The sequence below is a fragment of the Opisthocomus hoazin genome, chromosome 4 (genome assembly GCF_030867145.1).
Source record: "Opisthocomus hoazin isolate bOpiHoa1 chromosome 4, bOpiHoa1.hap1, whole genome shotgun sequence".
In the NCBI taxonomy this organism is placed as follows: Eukaryota; Metazoa; Chordata; class Aves; order Opisthocomiformes; family Opisthocomidae; genus Opisthocomus; species Opisthocomus hoazin.
Window position 1 is genome coordinate 63082670 of NC_134417.1, and position 25843 is coordinate 63108512.

Below are 25843 nucleotides of genomic sequence, written 5' to 3' on the forward strand. Positions count from 1 at the left end.
AGGACAAACCCAGCACAAAAACCCAGTTAGCATTAGGGGTTCTTAACGAGTTTTCTCACAGATACTGGGAGAAATAAAGGCTTCATGTAATGCTGATATATTATTCATTTGCCTTATTACCTTATGGCAAACGTTGCCTACCAGTGCTAATATATATTGTTTGAGAGTTAGAACCTGTCAAACAACACATTGAAGCAATTGATATGAAGAATTTAAGAACAGCAAAATAGTTTCTCTGTGTATATGTACTTCATATGTGTAAAAAGAGATATAAAAATACTACTTCTATATAGTGTATATATAAATATACCTGTGTGACAAAATGTACAATGCAGCATATAAGAAGTGTTTGAAAAAACCAAATGTTACAATTAGATTGTAAGAACTGTCAAATATTTCCATGTGGAAGAGCTATGGATTTCTAATTCCAGACACTGAATTTTTACCGTACCTTATAATTTAGACAGAAAAAGTATATCTCTCTAGTTTTTTGAGACCATTTTATCATCTTTCTGGCAAAGTGACAAATACTATGTAAATTTTGCTGAATGTATATTTCTCCTGTATCTTTAAAAAATAAAGGAAAAGATGACCAACAAGTCACATTTTGGTACATCACATAACAAGATGATAAGTTTAAAAATTTGAATAACCTATCTTTAAAGAATTTGAATGATCCTATGTTCATTTTGCTTTCTTTTTTGTTTTTAATGAGTGTTCCTGTCATGATAAAAAGTGAAAAGTTACATAAACAAAATTTCATCTAACATGCATTAAGATTTCTGTAAGTTAAATTTAGCACTAAACACGGAATACTACTTAGTTCTTCCACAACATTTATTGTTCGAAGATACCAGAATACCAAAAATATGAAATTATACCAGCTTTCCTGATTTATTAAAAAAGTACATTAAAATCATGGATAATTCCATGGAAGACTTTATATTAGTGGGTTTAAGATAATGAGATCATTTGAGAAAAAAAGAGATCACAAACAGTAAGTCACTGCACAGTCTGGAGAATTTAGGAATGCTCAGAAAATTAAGGGAAAAAAAGTGAACTGATAGTTTACAAATTAAAAATTTGATGAAAGAAATAAATGTGTGAATAATCATAGAATTTTTCTATTCAGTTTTTCTAGATTTACCAGCAATGAAGAAAAACTAAGGTTCTCAAATAAATATTTAGGCATCCACTTAAAAATTCCTTTTTATGGCTATGACTTTGAAGAACACTGAAAGCACAGTCATGATTTCCACATGGGTTGAACTTTTTCTCATGTAGTTAAACACCAGAAGACTATGTCACATTTCCAGGGATGCATAACAGATGTAAGCTATTTTCAAATGTGCTATTCTTCAAGTGATATCCCAGCGACAAGCATGCAGACACAATCTCTTTCATGAGTTCAGAAGTAGAAGGGAAGAGAGAAATTCAAGGTTGCAGATATCTGTGAATTTAATAGAATTCTTCAGCTTACAGCTATTTGGAAGAGCGAACCAGAAGTGCTTCCATTCAGAAGAGACAAACTTCTCCCATAACAGATCACCTAAAATTATCATTTTCTTTTAATTAACTATGTTTCTTCTGTTTTGACACAATCAGGGACATACTGGTCGATATCACCTTGATTAGCTGCACCATTTTACTCTACTTACACTACTAACCTTACCACAGAGAGGATTAGGTTATGTACTATCTGTCACCAAATGTTTAATACACAAAAACTTTTGGGGATGGAGAACATTGGTTAGGGGTATATGTGTTCCTAATATATTTTCATTATTAAGCCAGTGTATTTGTACTTCTTTTCAGTAGGACACACACAACTTTGTTCTCAGTACAAGCACAACTATCCATTAGGGTAATTGCATAGGCAGGCAATAGCACCAATCACCTGGGTTAAATCTCAATGTGTGATGGAGGCCAGATTACCCTAAGATGCAGGCAACTGGATCTCATATTGAAAGCCCTCCTCTCTCTGCTGATAGTTGAATTCTTGTAATTCATCAAAATGTACACTTTCATCTTACTTTCTGACTCATGGTTTGCGATTCAAAAACTGAACATTGCAAAAATCAATACCAGTCTATTAGCAGCTGAATCTAAAATTACTCAGAAACTGTCACAGAAATAAAGTTTATCTTTTTAGGCAACTGCTAGCGATTGAAAAACATCACACGTACAACATCCTTCCTTTCATTTAAGCATTGCAGATGCATTATAGGACATCTTTCGATTCTTAAAATCTGAGCGATTTGTTTGGATTCATATTCCCTTTCAGTCAATAGAAATAAAAGAGGGGAATTTGCTGCAGTAATACTTCTTTGCTGATCTTAGAAACATTCACAAGCAGTGATCGTGGTTTCAGCTGCCCCAATATACTCTTTTGCCAAGAAAAAATAAGAGTCTTGGAACTGCTAATGTTAATTATGAAAAGTTCAGCTGAGAAAAATCTGTGGGTAGACCTAATCTGTTTGTGTCCTCAGTGGTCTCTGCTCCCAAGAAGCATATTAAATACAGAAGAATATCTCAGAGCGCTGTGCAGAGACTTCATCAGCCTTTTAAAGTAGGCAAAATGCATAATGCAATGCTGGGAAATTATGTATATTTGTACAGCACATATAGTGTAAAATATGTAACTTGCATATACACACATCCTTCAGGTTTCTTTGTGTGCATTGACTCTTATTGTGGAAGCAATGAAAAAATATCAACATAGTTATCTGAATTGCTGTTTCTGAGATCAAGAACTATCAAGGAGATGAAAGTCAATCCACTGATTATTACAGATAACACAAGCAAGCAGAATATCAGAGGTGCATCTCTGAACACTCTGAACGCCAAAACAGGTGCGAACATCAGGATATCACAAGGTTAATAGAAAAGGCAGGTTACTACAGAGTATGGTTGAGAGTAAAAACCTAATTTGCTTGCTTTATACTTATTGATGAAGGAGTTTACCTTTTGTCACTTGCTATGAGGACAGTCTCATGTTCAGGTTTATCAGGAATCTTGTGATGGATTTTACAGGGACAGATTTTCACACTCACTAAAAGTAATACAGTTTTCAGAGACATTTTATACTCACTGATATTCATTTTTTCCTATTTTTTAAATGTAATGATGGATCAAGGCCACTCCAGTTGGAAGTCCCTTTCTACAACCGCCAGTACCAAAGAACGTCTGAATCACAGCACTTTGTTATCCTGGCATTCAGATTGCCCACCTGTCATTAGAGGGTTTGTTTTTGTGTCTATGAAGCCATAGAGCAGTCTATTTTTTGAGAGTAAGGGGACGTGCCATAATTCACATGAAAAAATGTGTGCTTGGTTTGTGCCCAAAATTTTACATAGATAGTCATAGAAATAAGTACGACTGAAGTCTAGTAATTCATATAATGTGACTATTTCAAAGACTCTTGTGATCATGAGTAGAATGTAGGATTTTGGTGAGGTTTCGAATAGATTCATTGATTTCCTGACCAGCATAAGCACACTTTCTATTTGAAGTAATCAAAGAAAGTATTTTTTAATAGAAACAGAAAATCTTCATTGTAAACAAGTTTTTCACAATATCATTTACATATAGTAACTGCAAGTACACAAATAAACGTTGAATAGGAATAAATTATTGAATAAAGAGTCAGAAACTTATCTTTCACCTCTTATTTAGAGAATAGATTTAGTCAGTTAATAGTATATTATTCAGTCAGTTAAAAATCTATTTTTCTCCAGTAAAATTAAAACAACTGTGAACGCTTCTTTCCCTGAATCCTCCCTAAGATCTCTGGCTATTACAGTGTAAAATGGTGATTGCTTTGACATCACTCTGACAACAGTAATGTTCTTCCGATAGGAAATCAACACGGAGGTATTTTTAAACCCTGTTAAAACAGTCCAGTATATATTTTGAAACAGAACATGGCTACACATGATTAAACTTTCATGAGTAAATCACAAGGCATATCAGTTAAGAGACACCATGGATGTGAGAAGTCATTACAGGTTCGCAGTGAATTACAACTCAGGTTTGTAAATTGGAGAAACAGTTCTGTCACTCCACCCACATTGCTCACAATCATAATGTTGTCACAGGGCAAAAGCCAATGAATATTGAGCAGAGAAATGATCCAGAGCTGGAGTTATTTCTACTCTTAGTTGTTGGGGTCGATGTAGCTTGAGAGTTAGCATGACTAGACCGCTTAAGCAAAACAGTTCGCATAACTGAACAGGCCACTGGAAAGGACAGCTAAGAAGAGTCATTGAGAAAAGTTCTGATAGCGCACATGATGTGGGTTAGCAAAAACAAGATGTGTTCAAGGACGTGCAGGCGGTCTGTTGCTATTAGTGTTAGTGCATAGTTACCAGTCATAAGGGAATATGGGGTGCGTGAACAGCGCGTGATTTGTGTCTGTAGCCTGTCCGAATAAGCGTGATCGCGTGTGCAGATATGAAAAATGTATATAACCACGCAAGCAGAGCAATAAATCGGATCGACTGTGCATTGTATCAATGTGTGAGAGTCATTCCTGTCCCTGCATGGATGTTGAAACTCGGCACTTAATGTAAACAGTGAAAACAATAAGACTTTTAAATGTAGGTATATTTTTTCAATAAGCAATTAGGATTACAGTATCATAGATCAATGAAATTTTGCCTCAGGCTGATCATAACTTAGAGATGAGAATGGCTGGAAGATAGGGGAGTTACAATCAGTGTCATGCATAGATCTTCAAAAGTATGTAGTTTTGCACCAAAACTTTTTAAGTAATTCCTTCTCCCTCTTCACATTCACTCTACTACAACCATCATATTTGTCTTCCTGTTCTTTTCAGTTTGTCAGTGTGCATATCACATTTACCACAGGCACTGCTGTAAATTGTTATATTTATTACCATGGTTTGAATTAAATACTTTCACCTCCACATGGTGTTAAGCAACACTTCACAATCAAGAACTAGTAATTAAGACAAACACAGAACACATTGGTAATACAGCTTGTCTGAATTGCCCTAGAAAGACGCAGATGTGCAACACCCCAATTTCACTTTGAAATGAAGTGATCAGCTAGCTTTGAGGAGAAACCATATAAGTAAAAAAGCAATCTCAGTGAGATATTAATAGAAATTTCTATACCTAAAATCAGCTGTGAACAGACAGAAGATGATGAATTCATTCTCTATTAAATTATTTCTCTAAGAGGTTTCTGAAAGGCCATGAACTATTCCAGAGTTTTCATTCTTTATTCTATAGGATGGTATGAACAGAGGAAGTCTTTTGTGACATTCTATATGACTTATAATGGAGAAAAAGTATACCTCCTGAGATGCAGAGCCCTGTTGACTGCATAGATAATGTTTGTAATGCATTATTTTCTGGATGTAAAATGTAATACTGCCAAGTGATATAAAAAAAAGCCACCAAGTCTATCATCTCTTCCAATTTAATCCCTTCTCTGTTGAAATCATTCTGGAGTGCGCTGTGCAACATACGGGTAAAAAAATGCCTTAGCGAAAATAAGGCAACAAAAAGAAAACCAGGACAAATCCAGACCAAAGCAAACAAACAAAACAGCCCCTCCCCCTACAGATTTTTCTAGCTATTGATATAAGTATGTTTATATGAAATATTTGACTGTGCTTAGGAAGCTATAAATATAAAGCATGAACTGCTGGGCAGAAAGAAGTATTCTACAACCACCTAGGAAGGTGAATATGCTCATTGATCCCACTGAAAACTAAATTATATTTTGCTGATGAAGACTTTTTGTTCAACCCTACTACACAAAATTTTTTGAACCAATGCAGGGAGAGAAGCCACAGCGTGCAGTCAAGATGGCCCTTTCAGTAAGGATCACGATTTTAAATCCGCTTTAACTTAGTGTGAAACCACACGCTAAGCCATAGAAAAACATCTTGTAGTCTGAAACAGCCTTCTGCAGTCTTACAAAATACAAATAGGGTGGTTCTGCAGCTGCTGGAAATTGGTGATGCGGCATTAAAATCATGCAATTCTTCTATTTATTTTTCATTTGTGCCTTTTTAGTACTTATGTACTTTAGGAGTCAAACCTGTAAATGTTTCTTATTCTAAAATAAACAGCACTCAGCATGACACTAATGACTTTTTGTGAGGCTCCAGGAGGGAGTAAAGTAGCACTGGCACACAGTTCCTTCCTCCTCTCTAAATGTCATTAAACTGTTTGGTATAGCAACAAAAATCACTTAGCCAGTTGGACAGCACAGCAGGCCACTCTAGAAGTGATTTTAAAAAATTTTAGAAAGAATTTTTCACACACACAAACACAAAATAAAAAAATAATTCAAAACAGTCTGAAATGGTTCCTAATAGTTTACTTAGTACATCATTTGCCAAGATTATTGTATATGTACTGCCATAGTATTATTCATTTGTTGAAACATGAGAACTCATTACATACTAATTTTGGTGTTCATCATTATTTTGTCCACATGCTGTACAGAATTAAAACAGTTGAAATAATATCATTTGCATACTTGGTGCGGTACGTATGAGGATTATGCAGAAGTTATTACCCCTTACTTGACTTAAAGTAGAACAAAAAGATCTCAAAGAATGCTAAACCTGTAGTGGTGCAGTCTTGTGTGAAATTTGAGAGTTCTATTCAATCCTTTGCTAGGTAAAGCAGAAGTACAAAAACATCTACGGATACATATATGAAGCAACCAGTTCATACTATTCAGACACAGACAGATTCTGTCAATCTCTTTAGCCATGCAAACAATCACAGTCAAGAAATGTTAGATAGCAAACCAAACCAAACCAAACCAATTTCCACCATTAACATTCAACAGAGACATTAAAAAAATACTGGAAACTCTCTAAACAAAAAAAACAAAACAAAAAAACCCAACACATTAAACAGCATATGATGCATGCCATAAATAACATTCTTCATTGATCTGGGTGGCTGTTCCCATTTTATTCATTTTGCTTTTAAAGCCCATAATTTTTTACTCACTAGGTGGTATAAACAGAAAGAAGACAGCATAGCAGACCATTTTCAAGAAGTTTTAGAGGAAAAGGAGACGAACAGAGAGTCAACTGAAAAAAATAACAAAAATATGTATTCCATTCCCTCTTGTCTTAGCAAAATGCAGCACGGTAGATTTTTCAACCTCCTGTTATATTTTGCTAGCTTTTGTTTCAGATTGTTAAATCAAAGGACTTTTCCTTCCTTCATGGGAGAAATGTTCTAAAATATCTTCAAAAGAATGACCGTGGCATCCTATTTAGTCACCTCAAAACTCCACATTTCATGAGAGCTACCAAACATTTGATGGCTAGGCAGTTACTATACTGTTATTGCTTAAGATGTCAGCTGTAACTGCCTGAGTGTCTCCTACGTTCCTGTTCATTTTTTCTCTCCTTTTGCATTCATCCTAGGCTTGCACTGGGAGCATGAATGCTTTTGGAACACCATTTCTTACTGAATGCATTAAGTTATATTTTGGAGACTAAACCCTGACTTGCCTTTATCTGCTACCACAGTTATGTTACATGAACACTGTCATCTGGTGTCTAATCAATGACACTGACACTTCTATTTTTTGTTAGGGAAAAAACCCCATCTGCAAAGCATTTACCATATTTTTTGTTCTTTAAAGTGCATTAAACTTCATTGCTCATTAAAATTACTACAGCTAAGACAAGTTTAATGCAACATCAGATGTCTGTGATTCCTGTAACACCCTTCGTCTAACATGAGGAATATACATGTGAAATATTAGTAAACTAAACCAAAAGTTTCACGTACACATCATTAATTTCATCTTATAGAAGTGTGAATCCAACTAGAAAGGGCATAGAGTTTTCATCTGAGAATTATGAAGCTGACAGCTACCACAGGGGCATGGTCATAAGGGTGGCAACGATTCCATAAGCAAATGCGTGGTCTTAGCTTCCTTTGCTATCCCAGGCATTTTCTCTTTGCCTTCTTTTCTCCTCTTACTTCCTCTGCCAGTTTCAGTACATTTAAATGTATTATTTACCACCATAAGTTCTGGGCGTCTCCTCACAATAAAAGAGAAAATAAAACAGCTGCAGTTGAGTTATTTCCAGAATGAGGACCTGTACAGACATGTTAGGACTGTCCTGCACTTAAATTAATTTCCTGTGATGAGAGGTGAGTGTTTAATAGTATTACTAGCAAAGCACCTATTACAGTGCTGATGTCCTCATATTGCTTTTGGTAGTACAGTCAGTATCTATGTGATATTTCTTTGTTAAGTGGCATTGTGTCAGTTCTCAGACACCAGTAAAAATCTGTTTATTACTGCTTGTTATATGATGAGGCAAGGTTATGGTTTATCAGAAAACACTATCTCTTTGCAGTAGGCTGCAACACTGAGACATCATAAAGGTACTACAGAGTAGAACAGGAAAAAAAAGAAAGACACAGGCCCCCTCCCACCCCCACTCCACAGCCCTCCCCCCCCCCAAAAAAAAAAAAAAAGGAAAAGTAATTCTGGTAAAATATCAATAGTGACACAGAGGTAAAAAACTTTTGCACACTTAACACATTTTAACATTATAGTTTTCTCCTGTCAGCATTTCAACTTAAAAATGTTGTAGCATCTATCTTTGAAGCAATGTTTTTAGGCACTATAGTTTCAAAGCACTTAGGATCTTCAGATCCTAAACAATCCTTATAAACAATCCTTATAAGTACCTTTTTTACATTCTAAATTAATAAAGTCCTTGGAAAATTTGCAGTAATATAAATCTCTAATGTCTCACTTAACTGAGTGACTAATCAGTATATTTCTTTTACAGTTTCATAAAATCATCTCATCCAGTTGTAGAAACAATTTTACAGTTGGGTTTCTAGCCAAATTTATGTAATGTTTACTTAAAGCATTTTAAAAATGAAGGAAATACCAACTACCCTCTTAGAAGAAGCATTTTAACATTAAACTGGGCTCAAAATAGACTCAGAATAGACTGCAGCAGACCACAAGGATATTGTGAGTTTTGCAATATGCACAATGACAGCTGGTAGTACAAAGCCACCTATAAGCTTCAGTTAGTTTTTATTAAATTGTTAAATGTTATTATCAAGAACTCAAAGTTTTCCATTTCTTATCCTGAAGCTAGAATTAAGATCTTACACAAAAACCCCTCTCTGTTTAGATGTATTTGTCAATCCACTTGACTATTGTCCATTCAAAAACCTAGGGACTTACTGAAGAATTTAGTGTTCTACCTACAAGGATTTTTCTTCTTTTCCACTTTTAATGTTGGCATATTGTGTCATCATAACCAGAGGATAACTGTACTCTTCCATGCTCTTACATTATTTAGCAGTAGTTAGTGATACAGAAGCAGCACATCTAATAATAACCAGTAAATCTCATAAGAATTTCTGACTGGTAATTACATAATTTCCATGTTTGTTATGTCTTTGGCCTATTGTTTTTCAAACATTTTTACAATCTTAAACTCTTGGTAATACTAACAGCACTGTCCTAAACTTGCCCTCTTTCCCAGTACTAGAGTGATGTCAGATTTTTTATTATTTATTTTTGTCTAATGATGCTGATTTTGTATCATTCATATTTCTTTTTTGGCCTGATCACTATAGCACAAGGATGTCCCCAGATGAATCCTGCATTTACATGATTTCAGCTAACTGACTTTCTGTGTTGAGGATGGCATTTTCCAAAGCTACTAATGATATGTCATTTTAATGGTAACTTTTAAAGGTAACATTTACTGAAATACTTTCAGTTCTGCTAATTTTACTGCAGAAAAATCGCTGTCTTCTCCTCTAACTGATGTGAAGTATTGTCACCTGGGAAACACACTAGCAGTGCTATTGTAACATTTTCTACTGTATAACTAATGCAGCATAAAAAAGGCTTCTCATATATATTTAGTAAACATAAAAGCTGAGATAAAGTATAGCAAGCATCAGGAGCACAGATTATTTTCTGTATGCTGTGTCACAATGACAATACAATTTTCCTTTAACAAAAGAAAAATTTCATAGAATTCAGAAAGTCACTTCCCCCATGTTACTTGTTTTACAAGATTTTAATTTCTTTTACCATGCAGAGTATCTGAAGATGGAGGAAAGTAATGGGAAGACCACAACCACTAGGTATATACATCTGATGAAAAATTTATCTTGCTGAGAAGAGTTACATATCTATTAACTGCTTAAGCAAAGCAGCTGTTATGACTTCTGCTTTTTATAATCTCTTTCCCCATCCTTCTTTCTCACCCAATCACATTGTACTTGTTTCCTATGGATGCATTGGCTGCAGCAATCTTCCTTACAAGCACTGTACACAGAACCCGCCAGAAATCCTTGGCATTACTATCCTTTACATTATGAGAATGGAGTGTTAAATTGTTTGGCTGTAATTCCTTCCATCTCCTAAACGACAATTCTTGTTTTCATAACAAGGGGAACATTGAAATATCCTTTGCTACATCAGTATTGAGTCTTTTTGCTGAATGACCCTTGCAATACTTCTGCCACTGAGGCAAAGATTAGAAAACTGCTATAAGCTTTTTCTTTTATACTACAAGATGAGGACACCTAAAATTGTGCTATTGGCTTCCGGCACTCAGTTTTCTCTCCTGCTAATCCTTCTCCAATTTAGAAGTGATAAAGTAAGGATGGGAACATATTTTCAATGTGCAAAAATATAAATGGAGGTTTAAACAAAGATCACAAAGTCCAGAATGTGAAAGCAAAATTTGGTCAGGTCAGCAGTGTGGAGAAGGACTTGGTTTAAACAAATATTCATAGATGTATAAATTCTCAGCAATACATGGCTACACATATGGCTGCTCCTGAATTCTCATTTATGTGGCCATCTGCTAAATAATCCAGTTTGCACCAGAGATGGTATCACAATTCAAAGCCAGGAAGTTGCTCGTCAATCTTTAAGACTAAGAAGGAATATTTAACAGAGTGAATTCACTTTCTGATTGTCAAAGCGTGGCAGCATTGGTTGGGGAGATTGTTTGTAGCAGAGTACAGACTGATACACTGATGGGGAGCTGACAACAAGAAGTTTAGTGTGTCTCTAAAAAATTATTAGATGACTAGAGTAACCTGGTGGATACCACACTAACTGCTGCATCAACAGAGAACTTGCTCAATTCAAATTGTCATTGTTGGCTCACGTCTTCATTTCAGACCTTCAGACTTTCCTTCCAGTGCCCTGGAAACCCAGAGCCACTACCTGTGGTATGAAATTTGCATTGCATAAAGAGAATACAGATTGTTCAAAAACTCATCTTCAGTTATGCCTCTACAATGCCAATGACTGCAGTGATTAAGCGAGTAGAGTGTAAAGCTCTGGCACAGCTACATTTTTTTATGTGGGTTAAATCCCATAATTAGAAGTGCAACTACTCTCCTATCTTAAATTCACCAAAGGATTCAAATCTTTAGAGGAAAACTGGCTCTACAAAGCTCAAAATTTCATAAAAAACTGTGTTAATTTATGATAAATTCTATTTGAATTAAATTAAAACATTTAGTAGCCTTACTTTACTGTGTCATTATTTTCTCTTGCTGCTATGTTATTGTAAGTCTAGCCAGACACAGATAAAAGAGTAGCTGGATGCTACTTTTTTATCACTAATAATAATAAGATATTGCTTTCACTGTAGTTCATAAATTGCCAAGATGAAAATGGTGGTCATTTACCTTAGAGAAGATACTTGCTTTTGAGAATTACTGGTCAACTAGAGTATGGTAGCCATGTCTTCACAATACTCCCTTCCACTTAGAAGGAATCACCTGGCACAATTTTGGCCTCAAGTCCAATCTTAATTGCACTTGACAGTCATCTTTTGCAAATCGACTTGTGGAAGTAAGGTTCAAAAATGTTAAATGTCTTATGTTAAGGTTGTCAAAGATGGGTCTCCACTGAAGTAATGATTGCCAAGGAGACCATTTTCAACCAAAGAGCAGTAAAAAATGTGTAACTGCACTTTAACTACGAGAATTCTAAACAAAGCTTCATTCCAGCTCCATTAACTTCAGTTTGAAGTGGAATGATCCACAGACTTCATCAGAAAAGGCATCCAGATAACATACTTAAGGTCATTGATCTTAGGGATCTTGAAGGAACTCTCTATTATGTACTAAATGAGCACTATTTTGTCGATTTGCCTCTGACTTCAGAGAAATGTCTTTTTTGTTATGACTTGAATCTTCTGCCAGGCAGTCTTTACTGACTGTATGCAAGCCTCAAGCCTATTCTGCACTCCTTTTTATTTTTATATGTATACATTTAGATATAAAATTTCTAGAAATATGTATTTTTTTCTGACAGATCTCACCAAGTGAATGGCTTAAGGAATTTCACTTAAGCAGTTTTATTTAGTAAATTAGTAAAACATAATTGTAAATTTGATAAACTGGTTTTAAGAACTGGAATTAAATGAAGCTAAGGAAACTAATTGGTCAATCGCATTATTATTTCAATTAACTAGCTATGTTTATATGTGCACCAATATTCTAAATGTCATCAATTCTGCACAGAACAAAGAATATTAAAGAGGATAACCAAGTGTACCTGTATCATGCTACTGCGTCAAGTCAGTACCTATCACTAGTTAAATCATCAGTGTTGAATCTAGCTTAAGTTTATTATTACTTTAACACGATTGTGAGAGATATATTTTCCCATTCTAGTCTTTACAGACATATATTGTAGTATTTGATAAGGTATTTCAGTATCTGATATTTAAATACATTAGTCACACAGAAATTCTAGTGTTGTCTCCAAACTGGTTTCAGTTTCCACGTACAGCGTATGCTATGCTATCAATGGGTATAAAAGTCAAAAAAACAGAAAACAAAATAGTCATAGCTATGTGTTAAAATAACATGGAGATAATTATTTTACTAATAAATTTTAAAAAATCCTAACTTTAAGAGGCTGAAAATGCTACATGAACCATCCAGAAGATTTTCATGTACAATTTAGCTAGAGCTGACAATATAAATGCAAGAATTACTTCATGTTTATTGAAGAAATAATATTATTTTTTCCCCTTCCATCTCCCCACTACTCATTATGAATCCATTGCTAACTGTTACTTTTTGCTTTTTAAGCAAACACATACTAGAGCTATGAAAATTTACAGCTGATAAGATAATCACATAAGTTTATCAACAAAATGGAATTCTTGAAATGGAATACAATAGACTGTATGCCTTACAGAAAAGACTACAGAAAAGGAGCACCTTTGAGTACCGCTTTAGCAAAGCAGGTACACATTTTATCTTAGTTTGGTTCTCAACTCCCGCTAACTTCAAGGAGACGAACACGCACTTGACTTTTGCTGCACGATGACAGGATTCATCAAGTGCTTGAAATAAAGCATGTGTTTATTTGCCATACACAACAGGAGTTAGGGTTTACCTTAGTATGACAGGCTGCATGTTATGCGAGTTCGGAAGAAACTCAGCGAGCTGTGCAGCTGATAACAAGGCAGAAAATGGTAACTTGGCCAAGTGCTGCAATGTAAATTGTTCCAACTTATGAACTCAAGCAACTAAAATACCTGTATGCTTCTTTGCTTGGACTGAAATTTGCTAGGTAGCTGCACCTGTTCCTACACATGCTGCATAAACTGCTAATGTCTGGACAAGTCGATAGTGGTGTTTTCCTTAAGCTTCATTGGATTCAGGAGTTACGGAAAACAGTGCTGAAGTCTTCCAGAAGTCTCCATCAGAAGTCCTCCAAAGGCTTCTGATCATATTTAACACAGTTTCACGGGACTTCTTTTTGAGGCTAAAAAGCTATTCGCAGTAATGTAAAAGGTTCTTTATCTAACTCTTTAAAGGAATTAGTGTTGAATCCTGCAATGAGAGAGGCTGCTTTGTAAATTCACGCAGCTTTTCGCACCTCTTGAGAAAGAGGCTTTGGCAGATGATGAGAGAGATTCAACTGTGTCAGGACAGAGGAACACCTGAATGCACACATAAGCAAAACCACAGGTGTTTGGAAGAATGTATAGCACCTTGGGAGCTAAGGGGCATCTTGCGGGGGGGTTCAGAACTCTTTTGTGGAGACAGGTGGAATTACAAGAATAAATAGTGACACATCAATTTCCCACATGTAAATGTGAGTAGCAGTATTTCCTTATTTTTCATAGATATTAGAAAATTGTTCTCTGATACTTTGTAAAAAATAAGGGCTACTGTCAATTGCCATTCTCATCAAGTGAATTTTGTAGCAGTATAACAAAAATTAGAAATAAGCAAGGACATTGATACTAACATCCACTGGAAAACTCATATCTATATTATTTTCTGATGCTTAGAATAATTAGATTAGTAAATGGAATTTGGACTTCACTCCATATCCAGGCATGTATTCCTGTAGGCAAAATACAACTTGTGAGTAGTTACACTGTCTTGCACACCTGAGCAAACAGAACAAGTTCTACCTTCCGTGTTTTTTTCAGTCTAACTTTATCCGGGAGACCTGCATGGATGAGCAATGAGCTTCTAGAAAAAATAAGATGGAAAAAATCAAATCCCTGGAAAGGTGATGGAACAACTTGTTCTGGCTGTCATCTCTAAGCAAGTGGAGAAAAAGAAGGTTATCAGGAGTAGTCAACATGGATTCACCAAAAGCAAATCATGCTCAACTAATCTGATAACCTTCTATGATAGCATGACCGGCTAGGTAGATGAGAGGAGGGCAGTGGATGTTGTCTGCCTCTACATCAGCAAGACTTTTGACACTGTCTGCCATAACATCCTCATAGGCAAGCTCAGGAAGTGTGGGCTAGATGAGTAGACAGTGAGGTGGATTGAGAATTGGCTGAATGGCAGAACTCAGAGGGTTGTCATCAGCGGCGCTGAGTCTAGTTGGAGGCCTGTAAATAATGGGGTTCCCCAGGGGTCAGTACTGGGCCCAGTCTTGTTCAATTTCTTCATCGATGACCTGGACAGAGGGAAAGTTTGCTGATGGCACCAAACTGGGAGGAGTGGTAGATACACCAGCAGGCTGTGCTGCCATTCAGCGAGACCTGGACAGGCTGGAAAGTTGGGCAGAGAGGAACCTGATGGGGTTCAACAAGGGCAACTGCAGGGTCCTGCACCGGGGGAGGAACAATCCCATGCACTAGTACAGGCTTGGGGCAGACCTGCTGGAGAGCAGCTCCGTGGAGAGTGACCTGGGTGTGCTGGTGGATGACAGGTTAACCATGAGCCAGCAGTGTGCCCTGGTTGCCAAGAAGGCCAACGGGATCCTGGGGTCCATTAAGCAGAGTGCAACCAGCAGGTAGAGGGAGGTTTTCCTCCCCTCTACAATGCCCTAATGAGGCTGCATCTGGAGCACTGCATCCAGCTCCGGGCTCCCCACTTCAAAAAACACGAGGAACTTCTGTCTGAACACGAGGAAGAACTTCTTCCCTCTGAGGGTGACGGAGCACTGCAAAAGGCTGCCCAGAGGGACTGTGGAGTCTCCTTCTCTGGAGATATTCAAGACCCGCCTGGACAAGGTCCTCTGCAGCCTGCTGTAGGTGACCCTGCTTCGGCAGGAGGGTTGGACTAGATGACCCACAGAGGTCCCTTCCAACCCCTACCATTCTGTGATTCTGTGATCCTGTAACTACTGGAGAGAGTCCAGTGGAGGGCTACGAGAATGATGAGGGGGCTGGAGCATCTCTCCTATGAGGAATGGCTGATGAAGCTGGGCTCATTTAGCCTGAAGAAGAGAAGACGAAGAGGGGATCTTAAAAATGATTATAAATATCTCACGGGTGGATGTCAAGAGGATGGTGCCAGACTCTTTTCAGTGGTGCCCAGTGACAGGACAAGGGGCAATGGGCACAAACTGAAGCATAAGAAGTTCTGAACATGAGGAAGAACTTCTTTACTTTGAGGGTGACAGAGCACTGGAACAGGCTTCCCAGAGGGACTGTGGAGTCTCCTTCTCTGGAGATATTCAAAACTCACCTGGACGAGGTCCTGTGCAACCTGCTGTGGGTGAACCTGCTTTGACAAGGAGATTGGACTAGATGATCTCCAGAGGTGCCTTTCAACCTCTACCACACTGTGATTCTGTGATTCTCTTTAGTAAATGGTTCAGCATTTTTTTTCCTCTCTATTGTTTAGTAGAAGTTTTCTGTGTTTTAAGAACTAGAGACATTAAAAGAAATAGTATCTAATTAAGACATTAAGAAAAATACTATCTAATTAAAACTGCATATAAACCGTAAGCAAGTTAAGTTTATAAATGGAAAACCAAGTGGAGAAAAAAGATTTTATACAAAGTTAGCATGTTCACGCTACTGTGAATCTATATATTTCCTTCCTTCTGACTTCATCTAATAATCCATTCTTCAAAGTTTCATTGCTGCCACCATACCTCCTGTTTAATTCTAATATGGCTCACAAAACTTCAAAGTCTACTATAATTAAAGCATAACTATATAGCCACATGGACTTCCTTGAAGCTTGTCCCCATGACCAAAGAAAAGATTTGATTTCATTTTGAGTTTTAACCTATGCAGAGAATTGAACTAAGTAGATACATTTGTGTTAAGACTTAAATCCATTTTTAAATTGATGGCCTATTAATGTACACATATAAGGACAGCTGGTAGAGCATAATCAAAATATTTTCAAGGTTTCTCTGAGGAAAATTTACAATCTGAACTATCGAAACAATGAATACCCTGCAACTAAGAGTTATGGTGAGAACATTAAACTACCTAATCCAAGAAATTCCTCATTCTTTCTCATTTATAATGGTCTTTGTTAACCTTTCATGAAATTAATCTTCCCCATGCAATGTGTGCTTTCAATTTTTACTCCTCACTAGACATAATGACATTACCATCAGAAAATGGTGAGTTTTCAAATTAAAATCATGCACAGAATGAAAGCATAAATCATACCAAATATTCTACTAGAGTTTAGAAACCCTAAAGAGTCTAATAAAACTCAATTGTTTCATGTTCTTGGTCACTCATGAATAGGTCCTATAACCTACTCAGTCTGCTGATTACCATGTTCATTATACCCTACTTTCCATGGCCTTGGTCCCTAGTTCACAAAGTGGTGTTTGCATTTTGGCACAGCTCCACATAACTTAGGAGCTGTGGTGAAGTGCACCTATGCTTTTTTTTTCCTGGATACACAACATCAACCATATCTTTCAGCTGATGCCCTGCATAGCCTGTAGTAAAAGGCACCTCAGAACAGCATGCAAACAGGTCATCCTGCTGAGGGAGCAGGCAGCAAGCACTGCAGACCATAGAACCATAGAACGCTTTGGGTTGGAATGGACCTTTCGAGGTCACCTAGCCCAACCACCCTGCAGCGAGCAGGGACATCTTCAGCTAGACCAGGTTGCTCAGAGCCCCATCCAACCTGGCCTTGAATATTTCCAGGGATGGGGCCTCCACTACCTCTCTGGGCAACCAGTTCCAGTGCTTCACCACACTAATGATGGTCTCAAGGTCTGATATCTTTCTGGTTGAATGAATCTTTAAAAGTCTTCTATGCAGCTGCCCTGGCACACACAGAATCACACAGAATCGCACAGAATGGTAGGGGTTGGAAGGGACCTCTGTGGGTCATCTAGTCCAACCCTCCTGCCGAAGCATGGTCACCTACAATAGGTTGTAGAGGACCTTATCCAGGTGGGTCTTGAATATCTCACAGAATCACAGAATAGTAGGGGTTGGAAGGGACCTCTGTGGGTCATCTAGTCCAACCCCCCTGCCAAAACAGGGTCACCTACAGCAGGCTGCACAGGACCTTGTCCAGGCGGGTCTTCAATATCTCCAGAGAAGGAGACTCCACAACCTCCCTGGGCAGCCTGTTCCAGTGCTCCGTCACCCTCAGAGGGAAGAAGTTCTTCCTCATGTTCAGACGGAACTTCCTGTGCTTCAGTTTGTGCCCATTGCCCCTTGTCCTGTCACTGGGCACCACTGAAAAGAGCTTGGCCCCATCCTCCTGACACCCACCCTTCAGATATTTGTAGGCATTTATAAGGTCCCCTCACAGCCTTCTCTTCTTCAGGCTGAACAAGCCCAGTTCCCTCAGCCTCTCCTCGTAGGAGAGATGTTCCAGTCCCCTCACCATCCTCACAGCCCTCCGCTGGACTCTCTCCAGTAGCTCTCCATCTTTCTTGAACTGGGGAGCCCAGAACTGGACACAGTACTCCAGATGGGGCCTCACCAGGGCAGTGTAGAGGGGAAGGAGAACCTCCCTCGACCTGCTGACCACACTCCTCTTAATGCACCCCAGAATGCCATTGGCCTTCTTGGAAGCCAGGGCACACTGCTGGCTCATGGTTAACCTGTCGTCCACCAGCACACGCAGGTCCCTCTCCGCAGAGCTGCTCTCCAGCAGGTCTGCCCCAAGCCTGTACTAGTGCATGGGGTTGTTCCTCCCCCGGTGCAGGACCCTGCATTTGCCCTTGTTGAACCTCATCAGGTTCCTCTCTGCCGAACTTTCCAGCCTGTTCAGGTCTCGCTGAATGGCAGCACAGCCTGCTGGTGTATCCACCACACCTCCCAGTTTGATGTCATCAGCAAACTTGCTGAGGGTACATTCTAACTCTTCATCCAGGTCGTTGATGAAGAAGTTAAACAAGACTGGGCCCAGTACTGACCCCTGAGGGACACCACTTGTTACAGACCTCCAACTAGACTCAGCGCCGCTGATGACAACCCTCTGAGTTCTGCCATTCAGCCAATTCTCAATCCACCTCACTGTCTACTCATCTAGCCCACACTTCCTCAGCTTCCCTAGGAGGATATTATGGGAGACTGTGTCAAAAGCCTTGCTGAAGTCGAGGTAGACAACATCCACGGCTCTCCCCTCATCTACCCAGCCAGTCATGTCATCATAGAAAGATATCAGATTGGTCAGGCAGGATTTCCCCTTGGTGAATCCATGCTGACTACTCCTGATAACCTTCTTTTCCTCTACTTGCTTGTTGATGACCTCCAGGATAAGCTGCTCCATCACTTTTCCTGGGATGGAGGTGAGGCTGACCGTCCTGTAGTTCCCTGGGTCCTCCTTCTTGCCCTTTTTGAAGACTGGAGTGATATTGGCCTTTCTCCATTCCTCGGGCACCTCTCCTGTCCTCCAGGACCTCTCAAAGATGATGAAGAGTAGCTCAGCAATGAGATGGAGAGTGGCTCAGCCTGGTATGGAGTTATCAGTAGAAAGAAGGAGATCCTACACACATTACGTCAGGAAAAGAAATGAGCTCGTGGATTTTCAGGTACGTTTCCTTAGGTTCTTACTACCAAAAAATATGATCATAACCACTCTGTGCATACTCCAGGCAGGTATACTATGAAGACAGTACCAAATCATGTCTTCCTTCCTTCTCCTAGCAAAATAAATTGAGAAACATCTCACCTATGAACTCCAAAAATGTCAAAGCCAAGGGTTTCTTTAGTCTTCCAAATTCCTTGGCAAGTTCTAGGCTTATTATGTCTCTGTATAGGGAGTAGCTAATGCGTGATATGACAGTGATGGTATTCTCTCTTCTCTGGCAAGCAGTCATTTAGCACTGAAATCTGCAGTTGTTGGAGTGTTGCAATACTGAAAGCTGTGATAACTTTGGGGTACATACAGGGACATAGAGAAATCTGGTGGCAAAATAGGAGAACTTTAGCCCAGTCACAAAATAGAAACTTACATCTCCCCTGCCTATCATAATAGCTAGAGGAGTGGAACCTGCACAGTGTAAGGAATGATGCAGGGGAAAATTGTGCCAACTGGAATATTTACCCTGTTCCAGTTGATGCTTTCTGTATTTCTAATAAAGTCATAAGTCCTTAATAGTTTCTAGAAATGTCCACACACATTTTTATTCTTGTTAGATAATTACAAACAGTTGCGCACTTAATATTTTTATTTAGACTTCAGTGTAATCTTGAGCCAAATGCATCACTGGTATAGTTCCACTCACTTCATTCAATTACACCAAGTCTGAAGCTGGCCTTTTGTAATTATTTCCTGACAAGACTTTTAAAAGGCTAAATTATGAAGCAACATTTATAGTGATCACTGCAAGCGCAGATTCAAAATTATGGTATTGAGTTAAGAGCTAGAGGCTTCTGGTTGAGTAATCAAATCTCTTTATTCCAAACATAAAAGTCTGAGTCTGACTCACTTTGTTATATTTAAAGTCTAACTGAAGACTTGCAATATTGAGGGCTTACTTCAAGAAGCTGGTATCGCACTTTCCATTAAGGAAACAGAGAATGATATTACACTTCATTTGCAATTTGTAGTGTTAGATAAGTTGGATGTTAAGAGTTATCTGTAATTTCACAACTCAAATCCTTACATAGATTTTTCTTTTCATAAAAATGTTTATTTGTATTATTTTACTCCCTCTCTGCATCTTTAAAGACAGATAGAAGAGCCAGCCACCACCCCTCCCCCGACTGTTGTAAAGGATGAAGTAGAGGTGACAAAAAATCTTAAAAGCTCCTGCATGTGACCAACCCTGCCATCCAATTAGTTAAGCTTAAACCGTAGTAAAAAGGATGAAAGAAATAGGTCAGGCTATACAAACAATAAGTAAACCATCAGGAAATGCACTTAGCCCACCTGTTCCCTTAGTCAGTCAATTCTATCAAAATATTAAAAATAGCACAAGAGCAGAATGTTAAGTACAGTCTCCTGAGATCTCCCTCCTTTGATTCAGAACCCTAAGATCTGGATATTCATCCTTCTCTTTGATCCAGAGTAGGAAACAGCCTGTTTTCTAAAAAACAATCAATGGTGTGCAAGGCTTTTTCTTTCAAACTTCCAGCCAATGTCATTGAACCTGTCTTATTAGATATGATCTATTAGCAGGGCGTCTACTGTAGAATAAGCCAACCGCATACTGTTATACCTAGAATAGCATAACCTGTCTCTAATGTAAAAGAAAAGGAAAATGGGAGAAGTGATAAAAAAAAATTAATAACATCCACCTAGTGTGAGAAGGTACTGTCTATAGTAATCCAGGGTAAAGGCACTCATAACACAGCAGGTATCTCCTTATGAATTTGAAGAGCTTTGTAGCAGAAGGTTTCAGGTAAAGGTTTTTATACGGTCATGTACTCAGTGACAGTTGGTGGGTCTGGGTAACTGTGTTTTATTTACGTTTAAAAACACTGCTATCTGCTCTCAGGCTGTGGAGAGCTAGAAATACTGGTTTTATAAAGACAGAGTATAAATACAGTAACATAATCTTCTGATACCATAAAATCTAGCAACAGCATGGAGTTTTACTGCTTCAAACTATGCTACTTATCAACATTAATAGGATAATACAACTGCATTTTAAGAAATAAGTAGTGCTTGTAATACGCATCTTAAGCTACTTGCAATTTGAAAAATACCTACTTTGATTAAAATTTAAAAAGAAAATTCTTTCAGAAAAATAGTGTTTACTGACACAAAGCTACCGTGTTTCGCTGCAAAGTGGCTTCAAGAACACTTCCAGAAGTATTTTGCACAATTCTCTGTGGAGAGAATTATCCCCTCCAGATATATCTCATCACTAAAGTCTGGAATCCACTCTCTTCCATTTCTAACGGTCTGTAGTTTAGCTGTTGCTGTGGACTTACTCTAAGTCCTGACTTAATCCCTGGTGTTAACCGTTACATGAAGGCAGGGAGAGTTCATTTTGGCCTTTGAAATAAAAAGCATGTACTTGCCTTGCCTACTAGTATAAATTAGAAGTCTTTGGTCTAAATAGGAATTGAAGTGGTGAATTGTAACTATTCCACATAAAGGAATTAGAAATACAGGAGGCTAGTAGTGTTGTACGCAAACTGCCACTGTAACAGAGCTGCTTCAACCTCAGCTTAGGACCTGGCATCCAAATGATCAACAGACACAAAACCAAATCATACACAAGTTATTAGGAAAGCAACAGATAACAAAACAAAATGCTGTACCACAGTACAAAATCTATGGTATAAGAGCATCTTGGAAAATGCAGTTCAGGTCTCCATCTCAAAAAGACTCACAGAAGGCAAAGATGCCTATCAAAGTTAAGAAATGGCATTAGTATGGGGAATAATCAAACATCTTGGAGCTCTTCAGCTTGGAAAACAAAAAAAAATGCTACTTTTTTGTCTATGTCCTCCTACTTTTATCCTTGTAAACCACCTTTTGGCCACAGGCTGTGATGGACACCAAACTACCTGGGTCTTTTTTTGGCATGTTTTGCTCATTCTTACAGTGCAGCTGACATAACCCCATTTTCTGCTCCTCCTGTCTGCCCAAGTACCCGCTCTGCTTCTCAAGCAGATTTTGCAACCTACATTACCTCTTTTGCTGAGACATCTGCAGCATAAGCTAGTTTAAAGACAAGTCTTGCAGCACATTTAATTCACATAGCAGAAATTAATAGACACAGTGAAAGTGAATATTTTTTAGTGCTGAAAATTCCAGCTCAGTTTGAAATACAAGCATGTTTGTCAACAGTTTTCCTGGTTCAAGATATGTCACCATGAGTGTTCTGGCATAGGGCAAACAAGACAACCCACTGAAGCATTGGTGACCATTTCTATATTCAGTGATTTCTGAGCCTGGGGTCTTTGCTGCAATGTTTCTTAGTATTTGGCCCTCTTTGATATCCTGAAAACAAACCAGAAAGTAGTAATAGTAGCCTCTCCAGAAGTCCTAAATATGTGAGAATTTCCCAGCTAGATATAATTCCCTCACCACTTTTCTCTCATGTGGCCAGTGCTATCCGTTGGGAGTTAAGGGTGCTCAGGGCCACACCATTCTCAAAACGTGTTAAGAACTCAACTTGTGCAAATGATGACAAAAGGTAAATTAAATACCAAAAAATTAATCTTCTCTTATTAGACCTTGGAGAATAGTCTCTGCAGTAAATTGTAAGCACATTACAAAACAAGCTGAGCTGTAACAGCAAAATTCCCCAACATTTTTTTCCTGCTACCCACCCCTCTGTCACACAGATTGCAACTGTTTCAGGAAAACTGTAAAAAGAATTCAATTGCTTGGACAGGCTTTGTGTTCTAAATGCAGAATTAAAAATCTCTGTTTCACTGGTTAGACACTCAAAAAGCACTTTGAAATTGCAAACACTCATCGGCTTTCAGCATAACAAAAGCTTTAAAGGCACAGTAGTAATTTTAACACTACCTCAAATATCCTTCTCTTATTCCAGAGGGCAACAGTGGAAGGTGAGAGCATTTGGTTTTTTCATTAGCAGATCATACAGCTGTGACAGCTGGAGTTATGTGAGGGCCAGCAGTGTTTCTCAGCTGTGTAATTGCACACACCCTGAGGAGCATCTACCTACTTTCCAGCTGCTTGTTCTTTTTTTACAGAAGTAAAAAAGACCATTCTATCATTAGTCCCCACTATGCTTTATAACTAAATGAGCCAAATTGCACATTTGGTGATTTTACAAAAAGATAGTAATGAGGTCAAGGAAATCAGCAGGAAAGGTATAACAAGATCAAAACGTGACACAAACCTTTAGACTAGTGGCCAATTGTCTAAGGCCTGATCCTAATGATTCTGAGTTCAGTGGCTCTTCCTTCTGTGTAGTCAAACACTCTCAGCTGGGGTCCCCTTGTTCAAAGTCATTGAGGATCAAGTTACTTTCAGAAAATGCCCTGAATCTGGAGGGCTACTGACCTCAGCATTTCAAAGGATATGGACTTCTCAATGGAAGAAAAGATGTTTAAAGTAGGATGCCTCCTCTAAACCTTGGTTAGAAGCAAGCCCATGGCTGTAGGAGGGCACTACAAAGATGAAAAAGCGACAGAGAGTGTCTATGGTAGTTTGAGAGAGGTTACTCTGTGGAGGTTTCCTAAAGATACACACACACACACAGAGTGCAGGAAACAGAAAAAAGGCAGTCATTTGTGTACTTGTATTGCAGGAGAGTTGACTATACAGTTCCTAGTATTCACCAGCCACCAGAAATCAACACATGACAAGAAGACAACCGGATGGCGGGCTAGCCACTTTGTGACTCTGAGGTAGCAAGCCCACTCCTCTCAAATCTCACACACAGGTTATGCAGTTTACACTACAGAACCTGAACTCCTATTTCCCATGGCCTCATCAGCAAATGAGTCCCTGGACTTTTCTCCCTTTCTCTCATCACACATACCATCCCCCAGCTGGTCAGACTGGTGGGCAGCTGTCTGGCATGCCATACTCCAGAGAGTGGGGAAGAAGCTGGGATGCAACACTGGTGCTGTGGGACATTTCAGCCGACGGAGCACAGTTCCCTGTTACAGCCTGGCACTTTGGCTGCTCCCTTGTGTGTGTTATACCTTTCTTCGGTCACTCACTCTGATATGCTGTCACCTTAGGCAGATACTTCAAAGATCTGCAAATACTGTTAGTAATATTCTCCTCCAGAGACTATTCCATATCTCCTGCTGTTACTGTTCTGGCACTCCCCATGCAACTTGATACGCTGCAGACATCAACCACAAACATTAGACAGTTCATGCATACTCACAGCGAAATGATACTGAAGCACTGTTAAAAATGCTGAACACTTAATTCAATGCAGCTTTTAAGCTCCTCTGGAGACCTGACCATCAGAGGGTTATATGACCACAAATGAGGACTGGTAGAACATAAACTTTCTCAGTAAGTCAACTAAGCGGCAGAATGCAACCTGGGGTTACAACAAGCAATCACATAGGTGTCTGCACTTGGCTGGACGACTGCTCCACTGAAATGTTCACCTTTCTATATATGTGTAATTGTTTCTTTTGAATTAAGAGGCTGATAAATACTGATCTTTTGTTACGTAGCACAGTCAAATTTAGGTATTAAAGGTGGTTGAGCTATTTTGCAGTCTGACAGTACAACCACATGACTGCAATAACCTTATGTGTGTTGGTTTTTTGGTTTATTTATTTCATTCTTTCTTGGACATAAAGACAACTCAGTGCATAATACAGAATGAACCAAACAGGAATTGTATATTTCAGTGTATCATTTTAACTAATCAAAAGCCCTGACATCTAGATAAAGATCCTAAAATGTATTCTAGTGCAAATTGCAAGCACATTGTTCTCTTGGTGAAAATGTGAAAACCAGTTGTTTTTTTCCTCTCTATATATATTAAGCTTTTTTTCTTTATTTTTAATTAAAGATCTGACAATTATTTCTTTGTCCCCTTGGGCTTCCAGTGACCTGTACACGTAGAGGGTTAATTCAGCATACACTTGTTTGAATAATTAAACACTTGTGAAAGTAAAACTAACTCAAAGTACATTTCAAGGAAAAACAAGTTCCTAATGTGAAAAGATTCCTTCAGAGGACAGAAGTTTCAATCTTACACCTAATGCAAGTTACAGAGAGTGAAGCCATACAAACTATGTCTTTATGATATTATGATTATTTGCCATGGAGGTTATTACATTTTTAAAAAAGCTTTATGTCACTGGGCAATAAGAAAGAAGTGAGAAGAGCTGAACTGTGCAGCAACAACCAGTACAATTTTTATGCAAGAGGCTCTAAAATCAACATGACAAGAAACAGAAACTATGGCATGTGATAGGAGAATTGCCCTCCATAGAGGATCCGTATGCTAACAACAACTCTTTAAATTCCGTATGCACTTCATAATGGAAGCTCAAAGCGTTTTATGAAATGAGAACTAATAAATGGAGTCGGGTTTTTTAAGAATGCTGGTATGCTGTTAAAGGAGATGAACAGTCTTCAAAGCTTCTGACAATGGAAAAGAAGCATTTACCATTATGCTTGCAATTACTTTTTTGAAAATGTGCTAATTAAAGCTAGGATGGTCTCTACCTGTGTCTGGAAAATGTATTAGGCTG

General features: G+C 38.4%; 1 long non-coding RNA gene across 9 annotated transcripts in view; it reads right to left on the bottom strand.

The window, feature by feature from the left end:
• The window catches only part of LOC142361177 (uncharacterized), a 257031-nt gene that overhangs the window by 99737 nt on the left and 131451 nt on the right, over positions 1-25843 (bottom strand). The window lies entirely within an intron of this gene.